This window comes from Oncorhynchus masou, unplaced genomic scaffold (assembly GCF_036934945.1).
Source record: "Oncorhynchus masou masou isolate Uvic2021 unplaced genomic scaffold, UVic_Omas_1.1 unplaced_scaffold_545, whole genome shotgun sequence".
Classification (NCBI taxonomy): domain Eukaryota; kingdom Metazoa; phylum Chordata; class Actinopteri; order Salmoniformes; family Salmonidae; genus Oncorhynchus; species Oncorhynchus masou.
Genome location: NW_027011865.1, coordinates 325,086 through 343,501, shown reverse-complemented (window position 1 = coordinate 343,501; position 18,416 = coordinate 325,086). Strand labels below are relative to the sequence as shown.

Sequence of the window (18,416 nt, the reverse complement as noted above, 5' to 3'; positions counted from 1 at the left end):
ACAGTGTTTTATAGATCACTAGGACTACAGTGTTTTATAGGTCACTAGAGGACTACAGTGTTTTATAGGTCACTAGAGGACTACAGTGTTTTATAGGTCACTAGGACTACAGTGTTTTAGAGGTCACTAGATGACTACAGTGTTTTATAGGTCACTAGGACTACAATGTTTTATAGGTCACTAGGACTACAGTGTTTTATAGGGCCACTATTACACTGACACTTAGCATCAGATCCAAACCAACACATTTCATAAAGACATTTTTTCTGTCAGACAAATCAGCAACCTCACAATAACATCACAGCGTGTTAAGTTCACAGCACTTTACAATCACAGCCTAACCCCGGCACTCTGAGAGAAGGAGCGAGGTGCATCGTCACGGTTACCTGACAGAGGGCTCTGAGTGGATGGAGGCTGCTGTTTGCGTAGCGCCTGTCTGAACTGAGCCACACCCATAACCACGTTCCTCAGCTTCATCCACATGAAGTAACCTCCTCTGGTACTGGAGGGCCAGGTAGACTCTAACACCGCCTGGAAGAGGAGGAGAGGAGGAGGAGGGGGAGGAGGAGGGGGGGGAGAGGGAGGAGGGGGAGAGGAGGGGGAGAGGAGGAGGGGGAGGGAGGAGGGGAGGAGAGGAGGGAGGAGGGGGGAGAGGAGGAGGGGGAGAGGAGAGGAGGAGGGGGGGAGGGGAGGAGGGGGAGGGGAGGGAGAGGAGGAGGGGAGAGGAAGAGGAGAGGTGGATGGGGAGGAGGAGAGGGGGAGGGGGAGGAGTAGAGGGGGAGGGGGAGAAGTGGAGAACAGGAGGAGGGGGAGGAGAGGAGGAGGGGAGGGGGAGGAGGAGAAGGGGGAGGAGAGGAGGAGGGGAGGGGGAGAGGAGGAGGACAGGAGAGGAGGAGGAGTGGATGGAGAAAGAAGCATAATTATGAACTCACTGATATAGGCTACACGTCTTTACTCACACACACACACACACACACACACACACACACACACACACACACACACACACACACACACACACACACACACACACACACACACACACACACACACACACACACACACACACACACACACTGATATAGGCTACACGTCCTTACTCACACACACACACACACACTGATATAGGCTACACGTCCTTACAAACTCACACACACATACAGACACACAGACAAATATACAGACAGAAAGTCATTGTAGTTCCAAACAGCAGGCCAACAACAAAAGCTCTTATATAAATGACAGTAGCCAGAGTTGCTGTCCATCCTAGTAACACTGGTGGTAAAACTCCTGGTAACACTGGTGGTAATACTGGTGGTAATACTGGTGGTAATACTGGTGGTAATACTGGTGGTAACACTGGTGGCAATACTGGTGGTAACACTGGTGGCAATACTTCCTGGTAGGAAGACACTGTACAACCTGACAGGAAGACACTGTACAACCTGACAGGAAGGAACTGTACAACCTGACAGGAAGACACTGACAGGAAGACACTGTACAACCTGACAGGAAGACACTGTACAACCTGACAGGAAGACACTGTACAACCTGACAGGAAGGAACTGTACAACCTGACAGGAAGACACTGTACAACCTGACAGGAAGACACTGTACAACCTGACAGGAAGACACTGTACAACCTGACAGGAAGACACTGTACAACCTGACAGGAAGACACTGTACAACCTGACAGGAAGACACTGTACAACCTGACAGGAAGACACTGTACAACCTGACAGGAAGACACTGTACAACCTGACAGGAAGACACTGTACAACCTGACAGGAAGACACTGACAGGAAGGTACTGTACAACCTGACAGGAAGACACTGTACAACCTGACAGGAAGACACTGTACAACCTGACAGGAAGACACTGTACAACCTGACAGGAAGACACTGTACAACCTGACAGGAAGGTACTGTACAACCTGACAGGAAGACACTGTACAACCTGACAGGAAGACACTGTACAACCTGACAGGAAGACACTGTACAACCTGACAGGAAGACACTGTACAACCTGACAGGAAGACACTGTACAACCTGACAGGAAGACACTGTACAACCTGACAGGAAGACACTGACAGGAAGACACTGTACAACCTGACAGGAAGGAACTGTACAACCTGACAGGAAGACACTGTACAACCTGACAGGAAGACACTGTACAACCTGACAGGAAGACACTGTACAACCTGACAGGAAGACACTGTACAACCTGACAGGAAGACACTGTACAACCTGACAGGAAGACACTGTACAACCTGACAGGAAGACACTGTACAACCTGACAGGAAGACACTGTACAACCTGACAGGAAGACACTGTACAACCTGACAGGAAGACACTGTACAACCTGACAGGAAGACACTGTACAACCTGACAGGAAGACACTGTACAACCTGACAGGAAGACACTGTACAACCTGACAGGAAGACACTGTACAACCTGACAGGAAGATACATTATAATATCTTGTTCTCGTGTTGGTGAAACAGGGTTTCTCAACCCAGTCCTCAGGGACGGTAGGTACATTAAAATATATTTTTATCTTGTCAGATCGGGGATTCGATCAAGCAACCTTTTGGTTACTGGCCCGACGCTCAAACCACGAAGCTACCTGCCACCCCAACATATACAGTCTTCCCAGCCTGGTGCAGGTCTACAATTTTGTTTCTGGTGTCCTTTGACAGCTCTTTGGTCTTTGCCATAGTGGAGTTTGGAGTGTGACTGTTTGAGGTTGTTGACAGGTGTCTTTTATACTGATAACAAGTTCAAACAGGTGCCATTAATACAGGTAACGAGTGGAGGACAGAGGAGCCTCTTAAAGAAGAAGTTATAGGTCTGTGAGAGCCAGAAATCTTGCTTGTTTGTAGGTGACCAAATACTTATTTTCCACCATAATTTGCAAATAAATTCATAAAAAATCCTACAATGTGATTTTCTGTATTTTTTTTCTCATTTTGTCTGTCATAGTTGAAGTGTACCTATGATGAAAATTACAGGCCTCCCTCATATTTTTAAGTGGGAGAACTTACACAATTGGTGGTTGACTAAATACTTTTTTGCCCCACTGTATATACTTATAGATATGTACAAGATAGTTACAACTCTCAACTAAACCTCCTCTCCAGGATCCTTGCAGGTTCCACACAGGACAGATAAATATGTCATAGACATGTCACCATTTGGCACATTGCGCTGCCATAAGAAAAAGTCAGCTGCAGGAACCGTACCTTGTTGTAGTAGCCGTAGGTGATGGCGTTGGGTTGGACTCCAGCCTTCTTCATCTCAAACAGAACTCTGACCGCCAGGACTGGCTGGCCGTACTGACCACACAGCTGCATCAAGACCCGGTAACAGACCTGGAAAGGAAACAGGGTTAGATAAATGTCTAAATGTTACCATGACAACACCCTGTAGCATAGCTAGAGCAGAAGAGATACACAATACTAGAACTCTGTAATAGAGAGAGAGAGAGAGAGAGAGAGAGACAGAGAAATAGAGAGAGACAGAGAAATAGAGAGAGAGACAGAGAGAGAGAGTAAGACAGAGAGAGAGAGAGAGACAGAGAGACAGAGAGAGAGAGAGTGAGACAGAGAGAGTGAGACAGAGAGAGAGAGAGAGAGAGAGAGTGAGACAGAGAGAGAGAGAGTGAGACAGCGAGAGAGAGTGAGACAGAGAGAGAGAGAGACAGAGACAGAGAGAGAGAGTGAGACAGAGAGAGAGAGTGAGACAGAGAGAGAGAGAGGAATAGATAGAGAGGGACAGAGAGAGAGAGAGAGAGAGACAGAGAGACAGAGAGAGACAGAGAGAGACATAGACAGAGAGAGAGAGACACAGAGAGAGAGAGAGAGAGAGAGAGAGTGAGAGAGAGAGAGACAGAGAGAGACAGTGAGACAGAGAGCTTTAGGCGGTAGGTCTACATATTCAATACTCGGGGATAAACTACCACCGTACCTCGTCGGGAGGCTGTAGTTTCTTGTCCTGCATCTTCCTGAGGACGTCGTAGGCGGTGCGCAGCGCCCGCACCTTGGAGTGGCACACCTTGACGTAGGACGGCAGACAGATGAACCACAGGCCGTAGCAGTGGCACAGCAGACACTTGGACCACATCTGAGGGATGGAAGAGTACCTCTTGGCTAACTTCTGAGACAACTTGATCTCCTGGAGGGGTCAGAGGGGAGAAGGTTTGGGAGGGTCAATGGAGACAGAGACATATTCAACAACAGAGACAACTTGATCTCCTGGAGGGGTCAGAGGGGAGAAGGTTTGGGAGGGTCAATGGAGACAGAGACATATTCAACAACAGAGACAACTTGATCTCCTGGAGGGGTCAGAGGGGAGAAGGTTTGGGAGGGTCAATGGAGACAGAGACATATTCAACAACAGGTCTGGAGACTGTTGGGGATGAATCAGAATAAGTTGGGTAACATAGATAAGATGTTTTATTTTCATAATATGCTTGTGAGATACTTGTCATTAGAATGTTTCCCTTTGGACTATAGTGTTGGCAGTTGCATGTATCCCTTCTCAGCTAGGGCTTGGTCACTTGGAGCCCAGAGTGGGGAGAGGTCAGGATTGTCTTCATATTTGAATGTGTCTGTAACTATTCCTAAACCATGTGAAGGGCTCCACAATGTCTGTACTCCAGTCACTCCCTCCTTTTCCCATTGGGGGGAGGAGTACGGCAGTGTCTGGAACTATTGTATGTCCCCTCTGATGTTGCCATCATCTTGACCTAGTATATGACCTAGAGGCTCGCTCCCCTCAGTGAGCTTGTCCAGCAGGGGGTGTATTTGAGATGGGAGTATCTAGAATTGACAACTGATATATGCCAATGGATGAGGTAATGTTTTGGTACTATGAAGTACCAAGAACGAGAAGTAGAACCTCGTCTAAGAGACCAAACTGAACGATAATTTATAGCTAATGCTATCCGGCTATGGGATACTCCTTTTTTTAAATTTTTTTTTTTTAAGTAAAAGGCCCTTTGTGAAGAGTTCCTGAGCTCTGTGGTTTGTCATGTAAGTTGAGAGGGGTGGATCTTTGCTATAAAAGATCTCAGTTGCCATTATGTTGACACTCTCAGAATGCATTTATAGACACTGAATTGATCTGAGAGTCACAGGGCTATGGTGAAGCTCATATTATTATTAAAGATGAAGTTTAAGTATAACTCTGACTGGTGTGTGGTTTGTAACTCTCATCATTTAGTAATACAGGAAATTACCACGACAGGAGACAACTTGATCTCCTGGAGGGGTCGGGGGGGAGAAGGGTTGGGAGGGTCAAGTGAGCATAGCCTTGCTATTGAGAAAGGTCGCCGTAGGCAGACCTGGCTCTCAAGAGAAGACAGGCTATGTGCTCACTGCCCACAAAATGAGGTGGAAACTGAGATGCACTTTCTAACCTCCTGCCCAATGTATGACCATATTAGAGACACATATTTCCCTCAGATTACAATGATCCATGAAGAATTTGAATAACAAACCCAATTTTGATAAACTCCCATATCTACTGGGTGAAATACCACAATGTGCCATCAAAGCAGCAAGATGTGTGACCTGTTGCCACAAGAAAAGGGCAACCAGTGAACAGTGAAGAACAAACACCATTGTAAATACAACCCATATTTATGTTAATTTATTTTCCCTTTTGTACTTTAACTATTAGCACATCGTTACAACACTGTATATATACATATAATATGACATTTGTAATGTCTTTATTCTTTTGAAACTTCTGTGAGTGTAATGTTTACTGTTAATTGTTATTGTTTATTTCACTTTTGTTTATTATCTACATCACTTGCTTTGGCAATGTTAACACATGTTAACACCTGACAATAAAGCCCGTTGAATTGAATTGATATTAAACACCACTTTGTCTGGAAAGACCAAACACTGAGGAGTTTCATTCTCCTTATTGGACTTCCAGTAGTCAGACCTGAGACATCAGGGGAGGAGACTCTCTGGCCAATCAGTGACATTAAACAATAAAGAATGTGTGTATTGTGTGTGTGTGTGTGTGTGTGTGTGTGTGTGTGTGTGTGTGTGTGTTGACCTGTTTGGTGCGTCTGAACATGGGTGCAGGGCTAGTTGGGCAGCTCTGTCGGGCAGCCAGCCGAGAGGCAGGGGGTCGGAGGCCTTCCATGGGGTCAAACAGATCAAGACTCAACACCGGGAAACCTGCATAGCTGGGGGAGGTAGAACACACTGGGGTTAACACATAGCTGGGGGAGGCAGAACACACTGGGGTTAACACACTAACACATAGCTGGGGGAGGCAGAACACACTGGGGTTAACACACTAACACATAGCTGGGGGAGGTAGAACACACTGGGGTTAACACACTAACACATAGCTGGGGGAGGCAGAACACACTGGGGTTAACACACTAACACATAGCTGGGGGAGGCAGAACACACTGGGGTTAACACACTAACACACAGCTGGGGGAGGTAGAACACACTGGGGTTAACACACTAACACATAGCTGGGGAGGCAGAACACACTGGGGTTAACACACTAACAAATCGCTGGGGGAGGTAGAACACACTGGGGTTAACACACTAACAAATCGCTGGGGAGGTAGAACACACTGGGGTTAACACACTAACACATAGCTGGGGAGGCAGAACACACTGGGGTTAACACACTAACACATAGCTGGGAGAGGCAGAACACACTGGGGTTAACACATAGCTGGGGAGGTAGAACACACTGGGGTTAACACACTAACACATAGCTGGGGGAGGTAGAACACACTGGGGTTAACACACTAACACATAGCTGGGGGAGGCAGAACACACTGGGGTTAACACACTAACACATAGCTGGGGGAGGCAGAACACACTGGGGTTAACACACTAACACATAGCTGGGGGGGTAGAACACACTGGGGTTAACACACTAACACATAGCTGGGGGAGGCAGAACACACTGGGGTTAACACACTAACACATAGCTGGGGGAGGTAGAACACACTGGGGTTAACACATAGCTGGGGGAGGCAGAACACACTGGGGTTAACACATAGCTGGGGGAGGCAGAACACACTGGGGTTAACACACTAACACATAGCTGGGGGAGGCAGAACACACTGGGGTTAACACACTAACACATAGCTGGGAGAGGCAGAACACACTGGGGTTAACACATAGCTGGGGGAGGTAGAACACACTGGGGTTAACACACTAACACATAGCTGGGGGAGGCAGAACACACTGGGGTTAACACACTAACACATAGCTGGGAGAGGCAGAACACACTGGGGTTAACACATAGCTGGGGGAGGTAGAACACACTGGGGTTAACACACTAACACATAGCTGGGGGAGGTAGAACACACTGGGGTTAACACACTAACACATAGCTGGGGGAGGCAGAACACACTGGGGTTAACACACTAACACATAGCTGGGGGAGGCAGAACACACTGGGGTTAACACACTAACACATAGCTGGGGGGTAGAACACACTGGGGTTAACACACTAACACATAGCTGGGGGAGGCAGAACACACTGGGGTTAACACACTAACACATAGCTGGGGGAGGTAGAACACACTGGGGTTAACACATAGCTGGGGGAGGCAGAACACACTGGGGTTAACACACTAACACATAGCTGGGGAGGTAGAACACACTGGGGTTAACACACTAACACATAGCTGGGGGAGGCAGAACACACTGGGGTTAACACATAGCTGGGGGAGGCAGAACACACTGGGGTTAACACACTAACACATAGCTGGGGGAGGCAGAACACACTGGGGTTAACACACTAACACATAGCTGGGGGAGGCAGAACACACTGGGGTTAACACACTAACACATAGCTGGGGAGGCAGAACACACTGGGGTTAACACACTAACACATAGCTGGGGGAGGTAGAACACACTGGGGTTAACACACTAACACATAGCTGGGGGAGGCAGAACACACTGGGGTTAACACATAGCTGGGGAGGCAGAACACACTGGGGTTAACACACTAACACATAGCTGGGGGAGGAAGAACACACTGGGGTTAACACATAGCTGGGGGAGGCAGAACACACTGGGGTTAACACACTAACACATAGCTGGGGGAGGCAGAACACACTGGGGTTAACACATAGCTGGGGGAGGCAGAACACACTGGGGTTAACACACTAACACATAGCTGGGGGAGGCAGAACACACTGGGGTTAACACACTAACACATAGCTGGGGAGGCAGAACACACTGGGGTTAACACACTAACACATAGCTGGGGGAGGCAGAACACACTGGGGTTAACACATAGCTGGGGGAGGCAGAACACACTGGGGTTAACACACTAACACATAGCTGGGGGAGGCAGAACACACTGGGGTTAACACACTAACACATAGCTGGGGGAGGTAGAACACACTGGGGTTAACACACTAACACATAGCTGGGAGAGGCAGAACACACCGGGGTTAACACACTAACACATAGCTGGGGGAGGCAGAACACACTGGGGTTAACACACTAACACATAGCTGGGAGAGGCAGAACACACTGGGGTTAACACACTAACACATAGCTGGGGAGGCAGAACACACTGGGGTTAACACACTAACACATAGCTGGGGGGAGGTAGAACACCCTGGGGTTAACACACTAACACATAGCTGGGGAGGCAGAACACACTGGGGTTAACACACTAACACATAGCTGGGGAGGTAGAACACACTGGGGTTAACACACTAACACATAGCTGGGGGAGGCAGAACACACTGGGGTTAACACACTAACACATAGCTGGGGGAGGTAGAACACACTGGGGTTAACACACTAACACATAGCTGGGGGAGGTAGAACACACTGGGGTTAACACATAGCTGGGGGAGGCAGAACACACTGGGGTTAACACATAGCTGGGGGAGGTAGAACACACTGGGGTTAACACACTAACACATAGCTGGGGGAGGCAGAACACACTGGGGTTAACACACTAACACATAGCTGGGGGAGGTAGAACACACTGGGGTTAACACACTAACACATAGCTGGGGAGGTAGAACACACTGGGGTTAACACACTAACACATAGCTGGGGGAGGCAGAACACACTGGGGTTAACACACTAACACATAGCTGGGAGAGGCAGAACACACTGGGGTTAACACATAGCTGGGGGAGGTAGAACACACTGGGGTTAACACACTAACACATAGCTGGGGGAGGTAGAACCCACTGGGGTTAACACACTAACACATAGCTGGGGGAGGCAGAACACACTGGGGTTAACACACTAACACATAGCTGGGGGAGGCAGAACACACTGGGGTTAACACACTAACACATAGCTGGGGGAGGCAGAACACACTGGGGTTAACACACTAACACATAGCTGGGGGAGGTAGAACACACTGGGGTTAACACATAGCTGGGGGAGGCAGAACACACTGGGGTTAACACACTAACACATAGCTGGGGAGGTAGAACACACTGGGGTTAACACACTAACACATAGCTGGGGGAGGCAGAACACACTGGGGTTAACACATAGCTGGGGGAGGCAGAACACACTGGGGTTAACACACTAACACATAGCTGGGGGAGGCAGAACACACTGGGGTTAACACACTAACACATAGCTGGGGGAGGCAGAACACACTGGGGTTAACACACTAACACATAGCTGGGGGAGGCAGAACACACTGGGGTTAACACATAGCTGGGGAGGCAGAACACACTGGGGTTAACACACTAACACATAGCTGGGGGAGGCAGAACACACTGGGGTTAACACATAGCTGGGGGAGGCAGAACACACTGTGGTTAACACACTAACACATAGCTGGGGGAGGCAGAACACACTGGGGTTAACACACTAACACATAGCTGGGGGAGGCAGAACACACTGGGGTTAACACATAGCTGGGGAGGCAGAACACACTGGGGTTAACAGACTAACACATAGCTGGGGAGGCAGAACACACTGGGGTTAACACACTAACACATAGCTGGGGAGGCAGAACACACTGGGGTTAACACACTAACACATAGCTGGGGGAGGCAGAACACACTGGGGTTAACACATAGCTGGGGAGGCAGAACACACTGGGGTTAACACACTAACACATAGCTGGGGGAGGCAGAACACACTGGGGTTAACACACTAACACATAGCTGGGGGAGGTAGAACACACTGGGGTTAACACACTAACACATAGCTGGGAGAGGCAGAACACACCGGGGTTAACACACTAACACATAGCTGGGGGAGGCAGAACACACTGGGGTTAACACACTAACACATAGCTGGGAGAGGCAGAACACACTGGGGTTAACACACTAACACATAGCTGGGGGAGGCAGAACACACTGGGGTTAACACACTAACACATAGCTGGGGGAGGTAGAACACACTGGGGTTAACACACTAACACATAGCTGGGGGAGGCAGAACACACTGGGGTTAACACACTAACACATAGCTGGGGGAGGTAGAACACACTGGGGTTAACACACTAACACATAGCTGGGGGAGGCAGAACACACTGGGGTTAACACACTAACACATAGCTGGGGGAGGTAGAACACACTGGGGTTAACACATAGCTGGGGGAGGTAGAACACACTGGGGTTAACACACTAACACATAGCTGGGGAGGTAGAACACACTGGGGTTAACACACTAGCTGGGGGAGGTAGAACACACTGGGGTTAACACATAGCTGGGGGAGGCAGAACACACTGGGGTTAACACACTAACACATAGCTGGGGGAGGTAGAACACACTGGGGTTAACACATAGCTGGGGGAGGCAGAACACACTGGGGTTAACACACTAACACATAGCTGGGGAGGCAGAACACACTGGGGTTAACACACTAACACATAGCTGGGGGAGGCAGAACACACTGGGGTTAACACACTAACACATAGCTGGGGGAGGCAGAACACACTGGGGTTAACACACTAACACATAGCTGGGGGAGGCAGAACACACTGGGGTTAACACATATCTGGGGGAGGCAGAACACACTGGGGTTAACACATAGCTGGGGGAGGCAGAACACACTGGGGTTAACACACTAACACATAGCTGGGGAGGCAGAACACACTGGGGTTAACACACTAACACATAGCTGGGGGAGGCAGAACACACTGGGGTTAACACACTAACACATAGCTGGGGGAGGCAGAACACACTGGGGTTAACACACTAACACATAGCTGGGGAGGTAGAACACACTGGGGTTAACACACTAACACATAGCTGGGGAGGCAGAACACACTGGGGTTAACACACTAACACATAGCTGGGGGAGGCAGAACACACTGGGGTTAACACACTAACACATAGCTGGGGGAGGTAGAACACACTGGGGTTAACACACTAACACATAGCTGGGGGAGGCAGAACACACTGGGGTTAACACATATCTGGGGGAGGCAGAACACACTGGGGTTAACACATAGCTGGGGGAGGCAGAACACACTGGGGTTAACACACTAACACATAGCTGGGGAGGCAGAACACACTGGGGTTAACACACTAACACATAGCTGGGGAGGCAGAACACACTGGGGTTAACACACTAACACATAGCTGGGGGAGGCAGAACACACTGGGGTTAACACACTAACACATAGCTGGGGAGGTAGAACACACTGGGGTTAACACACTAACACATAGCTGGGGAGGCAGAACACACTGGGGTTAACACACTAACACATAGCTGGGGGAGGCAGAACACACTGGGGTTAACACACTAACACATAGCTGGGGGAGGCAGAACACACTGGGGTTAACACACTAACACATAGCTGGGGGAGGCAGATCACACTGGGGTTAACACATAGCTGGGAGAGGCAGAACACACTGGGGTTAACACACTAACACATAGCTGGGGAGGCAGAACACACTGGGGTTAACACACTAACACATAGCTGGGGGAGGTAGAACACACTGGGGTTAACACACTAACACATAGCTGGGGGAGGCAGAACACACTGGGGTTAACACACTAACACATAGCTGGGGAGGCAGAACACACTGGGGTTAACACATAGCTGGGGAGGTAGAACACACTGGGGTTAACACACTAACACATAGCTGGGGAGGCAGAACACACTGGGGTTAACACACTAACACATAGCTGGGGAGGCAGAACCCACTGGGGTTAACACACTAACACATAGCTGGGGAGGCAGAACACACTGGGGTTAACACACTAACACATAGCTGGGGGAGGTAGAACCCACTGGGGTTAACACACTAACACATAGCTGGGGAGGCAGAACACACTGGGGTTAACACACTAACACATAGCTGGGAGAGGCAGAACACACTGGGGTTAACACACTAACACATAGCTGGGGGAGGCAGAACACACTGGGGTTAACACACTAACACATAGCTGGGGAGGCAGAACACACTGGGGTTAACACACTAACACATAGCTGGGGGAGGCAGAACACACTGGGGTTAACACACTAACACATAGCTGGGGGAGGTAGAACACACTGAGGTTAACACACTAACACATAGCTGGGGAGGTAGAACACACTGGGGTTAACACACTAACACATAGAGACACACACAGTGGGTTCAGCACCTGTAGCAGAGTGGGTGCTCCTCTCCATCAGGCAGATGGGGTAGTTCAGGGGTGTGATGAAGACTGTGTGCTCGCTGCGCTGTGATTCGTCAATCTCTATCAGCCTGGTCTCATCTGGCTTATCGCTGTCCACCTGAGGGGAGGGACATGAACACGTTCATGTGCTGGAAGGGAACTAGGCCTCAGGGTTGTATTAACAGCCTACCAAACAATGCAGAGCATCAACTAGTCAGTCCCTGTCCTAGGAGACAGTCCTTCACTGTGTGTAGCTAGTCCCTGTCCTAGGAGACAGTCCTTCACTGTGTGTAGCTAGTCCCTGTCATAGGAGACAGTCCTTCACTGTGTGTAGCTAGTCCCTGTCCTAGGAGACAGTCCTTCACTGTGTGTAGCTAGTCCCTGTCCTAGGAGACAGTTCTTCACTGTGTGTAGCTAGTCTCTGTCCTAGGAGACAGTCCTTCACTGTGTGTAGCTAGTCTCTGTCCTAGGAGACAGTCCTTCACTGTGTGTAGCTAGTCCCTGTCCTAAGAGACAGTCCTTCACTGTGTGTAGCTAGTCCCTATCCTAGGAGACAGTCCTTCACTATGTGTAGCTAGTCCCTATCCTAGGAGACAATCCTTCACTGTGTGTAGCTAGTCTCTGTCCTAGGAGACAGTCATTCACTGTGTGTAGCTAGTCCCTGTCCTAGGAGACAGCCCTTCACTGTGTGTAGCTAGTCCCTGTCCTAGGAGACAGCCCTTCACTGTGTGTAGCTAGTCCCTATCCTAGGAGACAGCCCTTCACTGTGTGTAGCTAGTCCCTGTCCTAGGAGACAGCCCATCACTGTGTGTAGCTAGTCCCTATCCTAGGAGACAGCCCTTCACTGTGTGTAGCTAGTCCCTGTTCTAGGAGACAGTCCTTCACTGTGTGTAGCAAGTCCTTGTCCTAGGAGACAGTCCTTCACTGTGTGTAGCTAGTCCCTGTTCTAGGAGACAGTCCTTCACTGTGTGTAGCTAGTCCTTGTCCTAGGAGACAGTCCTTCACTGTGTGTAGCTAGTCCCTGTTCTAGGAGACAGTCCTTCACTGTGTGTAGCTAGTCCCTATCCTAGGAGACAGTCCTTCACTGTGTGTAGCTAGTCTCTGTCCTAGGAGACAGTCCTTCACTGTGTGTAGCTAGTCTCTGTCCTAGGCGACAGCCCTTCACTGTGTGTAGCTAGTCCCTATCCTAGGAGACAGTCCTTCACTGTGTGTAGCTAGTCCCTGTCCTAGGAGACAGTCCTTCACTGTGTGTAGCTAGTCTCTGTCCTAGGAGACAGTCCTTCACTGTGTGTAGCTAGTCCCTGTCCTAGGAGACAGTTCTTCACTGTGTGTAGCTAGTCCCTGTCCTAGGAGACAGTCCTTCACTGTGTGTAGCTAGTCCCTATCCTAGGAGACAGTCCTTCACTGTGTGTAGCTAGTCTCTGTCCTAGGAGACAGTCCTTCACTGTGTGTAGCTAGTCTCTGTCCTAGGCGACAGCCCTTCACTGTGTGTAGCTAGTCCCTATCCTAGGAGACAGTCCTTCACTGTGTGTAGCTAGTCCCTGTCCTAGGAGACAGCCCTTCACTGTGTGTAGCTAGTCCCTGTTCTAGGAGACAGTCCTTCACTGTGTGTAGCAAGTCCTTGTCCTAGGAGACAGTCCTTCACTGTGTGTAGCTAGTCCCTGTTCTAGGAGACAGTCCTTCACTGTGTGTAGCTAGTCCTTGTCCTAGGAGACAGTCCTTCACTGTGTGTAGCTAGTCCCTGTTCTAGGAGACAGTCCTTCACTGTGTGTAGCTAGTCCCTATCCTAGGAGACAGTCCTTCACTGTGTGTAGCTAGTCTCTGTCCTAGGAGACAGTCCTTCACTATGTGTAGCTAGTCCCTATCCTAGGAGACAATCCTTCACTGTGTGTAGCTAGTCCCTGTCCTAGGAGACAGTCCTTCACTGTGTGTAGCTAGTCCCTGTCCTAGGAGACAGTCCTTCACTGTGTGTAGCTAGTCCCTATCCTAGGAGACAGTCCTTCACTATGTGTAGCTAGTCCCTATCCTAGGAGACAATCCTTCACTGTGTGTAGCTAGTCTCTGTCCTAGGAGACAGTCATTCACTGTGTGTAGCTAGTCCCTGTCCTAGGAGACAGCCCTTCACTGTGTGTAGCTAGTCCCTGTCCTAGGAGACAGCCCTTCACTGTGTGTAGCTAGTCCCTATCCTAGGAGACAGCCCTTCACTGTGTGTAGCTAGTCCCTGTCCTAGGAGACAGCCCATCACTGTGTGTAGCTAGTCCCTATCCTAGGAGACAGCCCTTCACTGTGTGTAGCTAGTCCCTGTTCTAGGAGACAGTCCTTCACTGTGTGTAGCAAGTCCTTGTCCTAGGAGACAGTCCTTCACTGTGTGTAGCTAGTCCCTGTTCTAGGAGACAGTCCTTCACTGTGTGTAGCTAGTCCTTGTCCTAGGAGACAGTCCTTCACTGTGTGTAGCTAGTCCCTGTTCTAGGAGACAGTCCTTCACTGTGTGTAGCTAGTCCCTATCCTAGGAGACAGTCCTTCACTGTGTGTAGCTAGTCTCTGTCCTAGGAGACAGTCCTTCACTGTGTGTAGCTAGTCTCTGTCCTAGGCGACAGCCCTTCACTGTGTGTAGCTAGTCCCTATCCTAGGAGACAGTCCTTCACTGTGTGTAGCTAGTCCCTGTCCTAGGAGACAGTCCTTCACTGTGTGTAGCTAGTCTCTGTCCTAGGAGACAGTCCTTCACTGTGTGTAGCTAGTCCCTGTCCTAGGAGACAGTTCTTCACTGTGTGTAGCTAGTCCCTGTCCTAGGAGACAGTCCTTCACTGTGTGTAGCTAGTCCCTATCCTAGGAGACAGTCCTTCACTGTGTGTAGCTAGTCTCTGTCCTAGGAGACAGTCCTTCACTGTGTGTAGCTAGTCTCTGTCCTAGGCGACAGCCCTTCACTGTGTGTAGCTAGTCCCTATCCTAGGAGACAGTCCTTCACTGTGTGTAGCTAGTCCCTGTCCTAGGAGACAGCCCTTCACTGTGTGTAGCTAGTCCCTGTTCTAGGAGACAGTCCTTCACTGTGTGTAGCAAGTCCTTGTCCTAGGAGACAGTCCTTCACTGTGTGTAGCTAGTCCCTGTTCTAGGAGACAGTCCTTCACTGTGTGTAGCTAGTCCTTGTCCTAGGAGACAGTCCTTCACTGTGTGTAGCTAGTCCCTGTTCTAGGAGACAGTCCTTCACTGTGTGTAGCTAGTCCCTATCCTAGGAGACAGTCCTTCACTGTGTGTAGCTAGTCTCTGTCCTAGGAGACAGTCCTTCACTGTGTGTAGCTAGTCTCTGTCCTAGGCGACAGCCCTTCACTGTGTGTAGCTAGTCCCTATCCTAGGAGACAGTCCTTCACTGTGTGTAGCTAGTCCCTGTCCTAGGAGACAGTCCTTCACTGTGTGTAGCTAGTCTCTGTCCTAGGAGACAGTCCTTCACTGTGTGTAGCTAGTCCCTGTCCTAGGAGACAGTTCTTCACTGTGTGTAGCTAGTCCCTGTCCTAGGAGACAGTCCTTCACTGTGTGTAGCTAGTCCCTATCCTAGGAGACAGTCCTTCACTGTGTGTAGCTAGTCCCTGTCCTAGGAGACAGTCCTTCACTGTGTGTAGCTAGTCCCTGTTCTAGGAGACAGTCCTTCACTGTGTGTAGCTAGTCCCTATCCTAGGAGACAGTCCTTCACTGTGTGTAGCTAGTCCCTGTCCTAGGAGACAGTCCTTCACTGTGTGTAGCTAGTCTCTGTCCTAGGCGACAGCCCTTCACTGTGTGTAGCTAGTCCCTATCCTAGGAGACAGTCCTTCACTGTGTGTAGCTAGTCCCTGTCCTAGGAGACAGTCCTTCACTGTGTGTAGCTAGTCTCTGTCCTAGGAGACAGTCCTTCACTGTGTGTAGCTAGTCCCTGTCCTAGGAGACAGTTCTTCACTGTGTGTAGCTAGTCCCTGTCCTAGGAGACAGTCTTTCACTGTGTGTAGCTAGTCCCTATCCTAGGAGACAGTCCTTCACTGTGTGTAGCTAGTCCCTATCCTAGGAGACAGTCCTTCACTGTGTGTAGCTAGTCTCTGTCCTAGGAGACAGTCCTTCACTGTGTGTAGCTAGTCTCTGTCCTAGGAGACAGTCCTTCACTGTGTGTAGCTAGTCTCTGTCCTAGGCGACAGCCCTTCACTGTGTGTAGCTAGTCCCTATCCTAGGAGACAGTCCTTCACTGTGTGTAGCTAGTCCCTATCATAGGAGACAGTCCTTCACTGTGTGGAGCTAGTCTCTGTCCTAGGAGACAGTCCTTCACTGTGTGGAGCTAGTCTCTGTCATAGGAGACAGTCCTTCACTGTGTGTAGCTAGTCCCTGTCCTAGGAGACAGTTCTTCACTGTGTGTAGCTAGTCCCTGTCCTAGGAGACAGTCCTTCACTGTGTGTAGCTAGTCCCTATCCTAGGAGACAGTCCTTCACTGTGTGTAGCTAGTCTCTGTCCTAGGAGACAGTCCTTCACTGTGTGTAGCTAGTCTCTGTCCTAGGCGACAGCCCTTCACTGTGTGTAGCTAGTCCCTATCCTAGGAGACAGTCCTTCACTGTGTGTAGCTAGTCCCTGTCCTAGGAGACAGTCCTTCACTGTGTGTAGCTAGTCCTTGTCCTAGGAGACAGTCCTTCACTGTGTGTAGCTAGTCCCTGTCCTAGGAGACAGTCCTTCACTGTGTGTAGCTAGTCCCTATCCTAGGAGACAGTCCTTCACTGTGTGTAGCTAGTCCCTGTCCTAGGAGACAGTCCTTCACTGTGTGTAGCTAGTCCCTATCCTAGGAGACAGTCCTTCATTGTGTGGAGCTAGTCTCTGTCCTAGGAGACAGTCCTTCACTGTGTGGAGCTAGTCTCTGTCATAGGAGACAGTCCTTCACTGTGTGTAGCTAGTCCCTGTCCTAGGAGACAGTTCTTCACTGTGTGTAGCTAGTCCCTGTCCTAGGAGACAGTCCTTCACTGTGTGTAGCTAGTCCCTATCCTAGGAGACAGTCCTTCACTGTGTGTAGCTAGTCTCTGTCCTAGGAGACAGTCCTTCACTGTGTGTAGCTAGTCTCTGTCCTAGGCGACAGCCCTTCACTGTGTGTAGCTAGTCCCTATCCTAGGAGACAGTCCTTCACTGTGTGTAGCTAGTCCCTGTCCTAGGAGACAGTCCTTCACTGTGTGTAGCTAGTCCTTGTCCTAGGAGACAGTCCTTCACTGTGTGTAGCTAGTCCCTGTCCTAGGAGACAGTCCTTCACTGTGTGTAGCTAGTCCCTATCCTAGGAGACAGTCCTTCACTGTGTGTAGCTAGTCTCTGTCCTAGGAGACAGTCCTTCACTGTGTGTAGCTAGTCTCTGTCCTAGGAGACAGTCCTTCACTGTGTGTAGCTAGTCTCTGTCCTAGGAGACAGTCCTTCACTGTGTGGAGCTAGTCTCTGTCCTAGGAGACAGTCCTTCACTGTGTGGAGCTAGTCTCTGTCCTAGGAGACAGTCCTTCACTGTGTGTAGCTAGTCCCTGTCCTAGGAGACAGTTCTTCATGGTGTGTAGCTAGTCTCTGTCATAGGAGACAGTATTTCACTGTGTGTAGCTAGTCCCTGTCCTAGGAGACAGTCCTTCACTGTGTGTAGCTAGTCTCTGTCCTAGGAGACAGTCCTTCACTGTGTGTAGCTTGTCCCTGTCCTAGGAGACAGTCCTTCACTGTGTGTAGCTTGTCCCTGGTCGTTGATCTCTCTCTCTCTCTCTCTCTCTCTCTCTCCCTCTCCCTCTCTCTCTCTCCCTCTCTCTCTCTCTCTCCCTCTCTCATAGATGGTGTACGTCAGGCTCTAAAG

General features: G+C 49.7%; 1 pseudogene; it reads right to left on the bottom strand.

Annotated features, from left to right (window-relative positions):
* LOC135536018 (C-myc promoter-binding protein-like) overlaps positions 1–18,416 on the bottom strand; it is a 167,222-nt pseudogene that overhangs the window by 33,542 nt on the left and 115,264 nt on the right.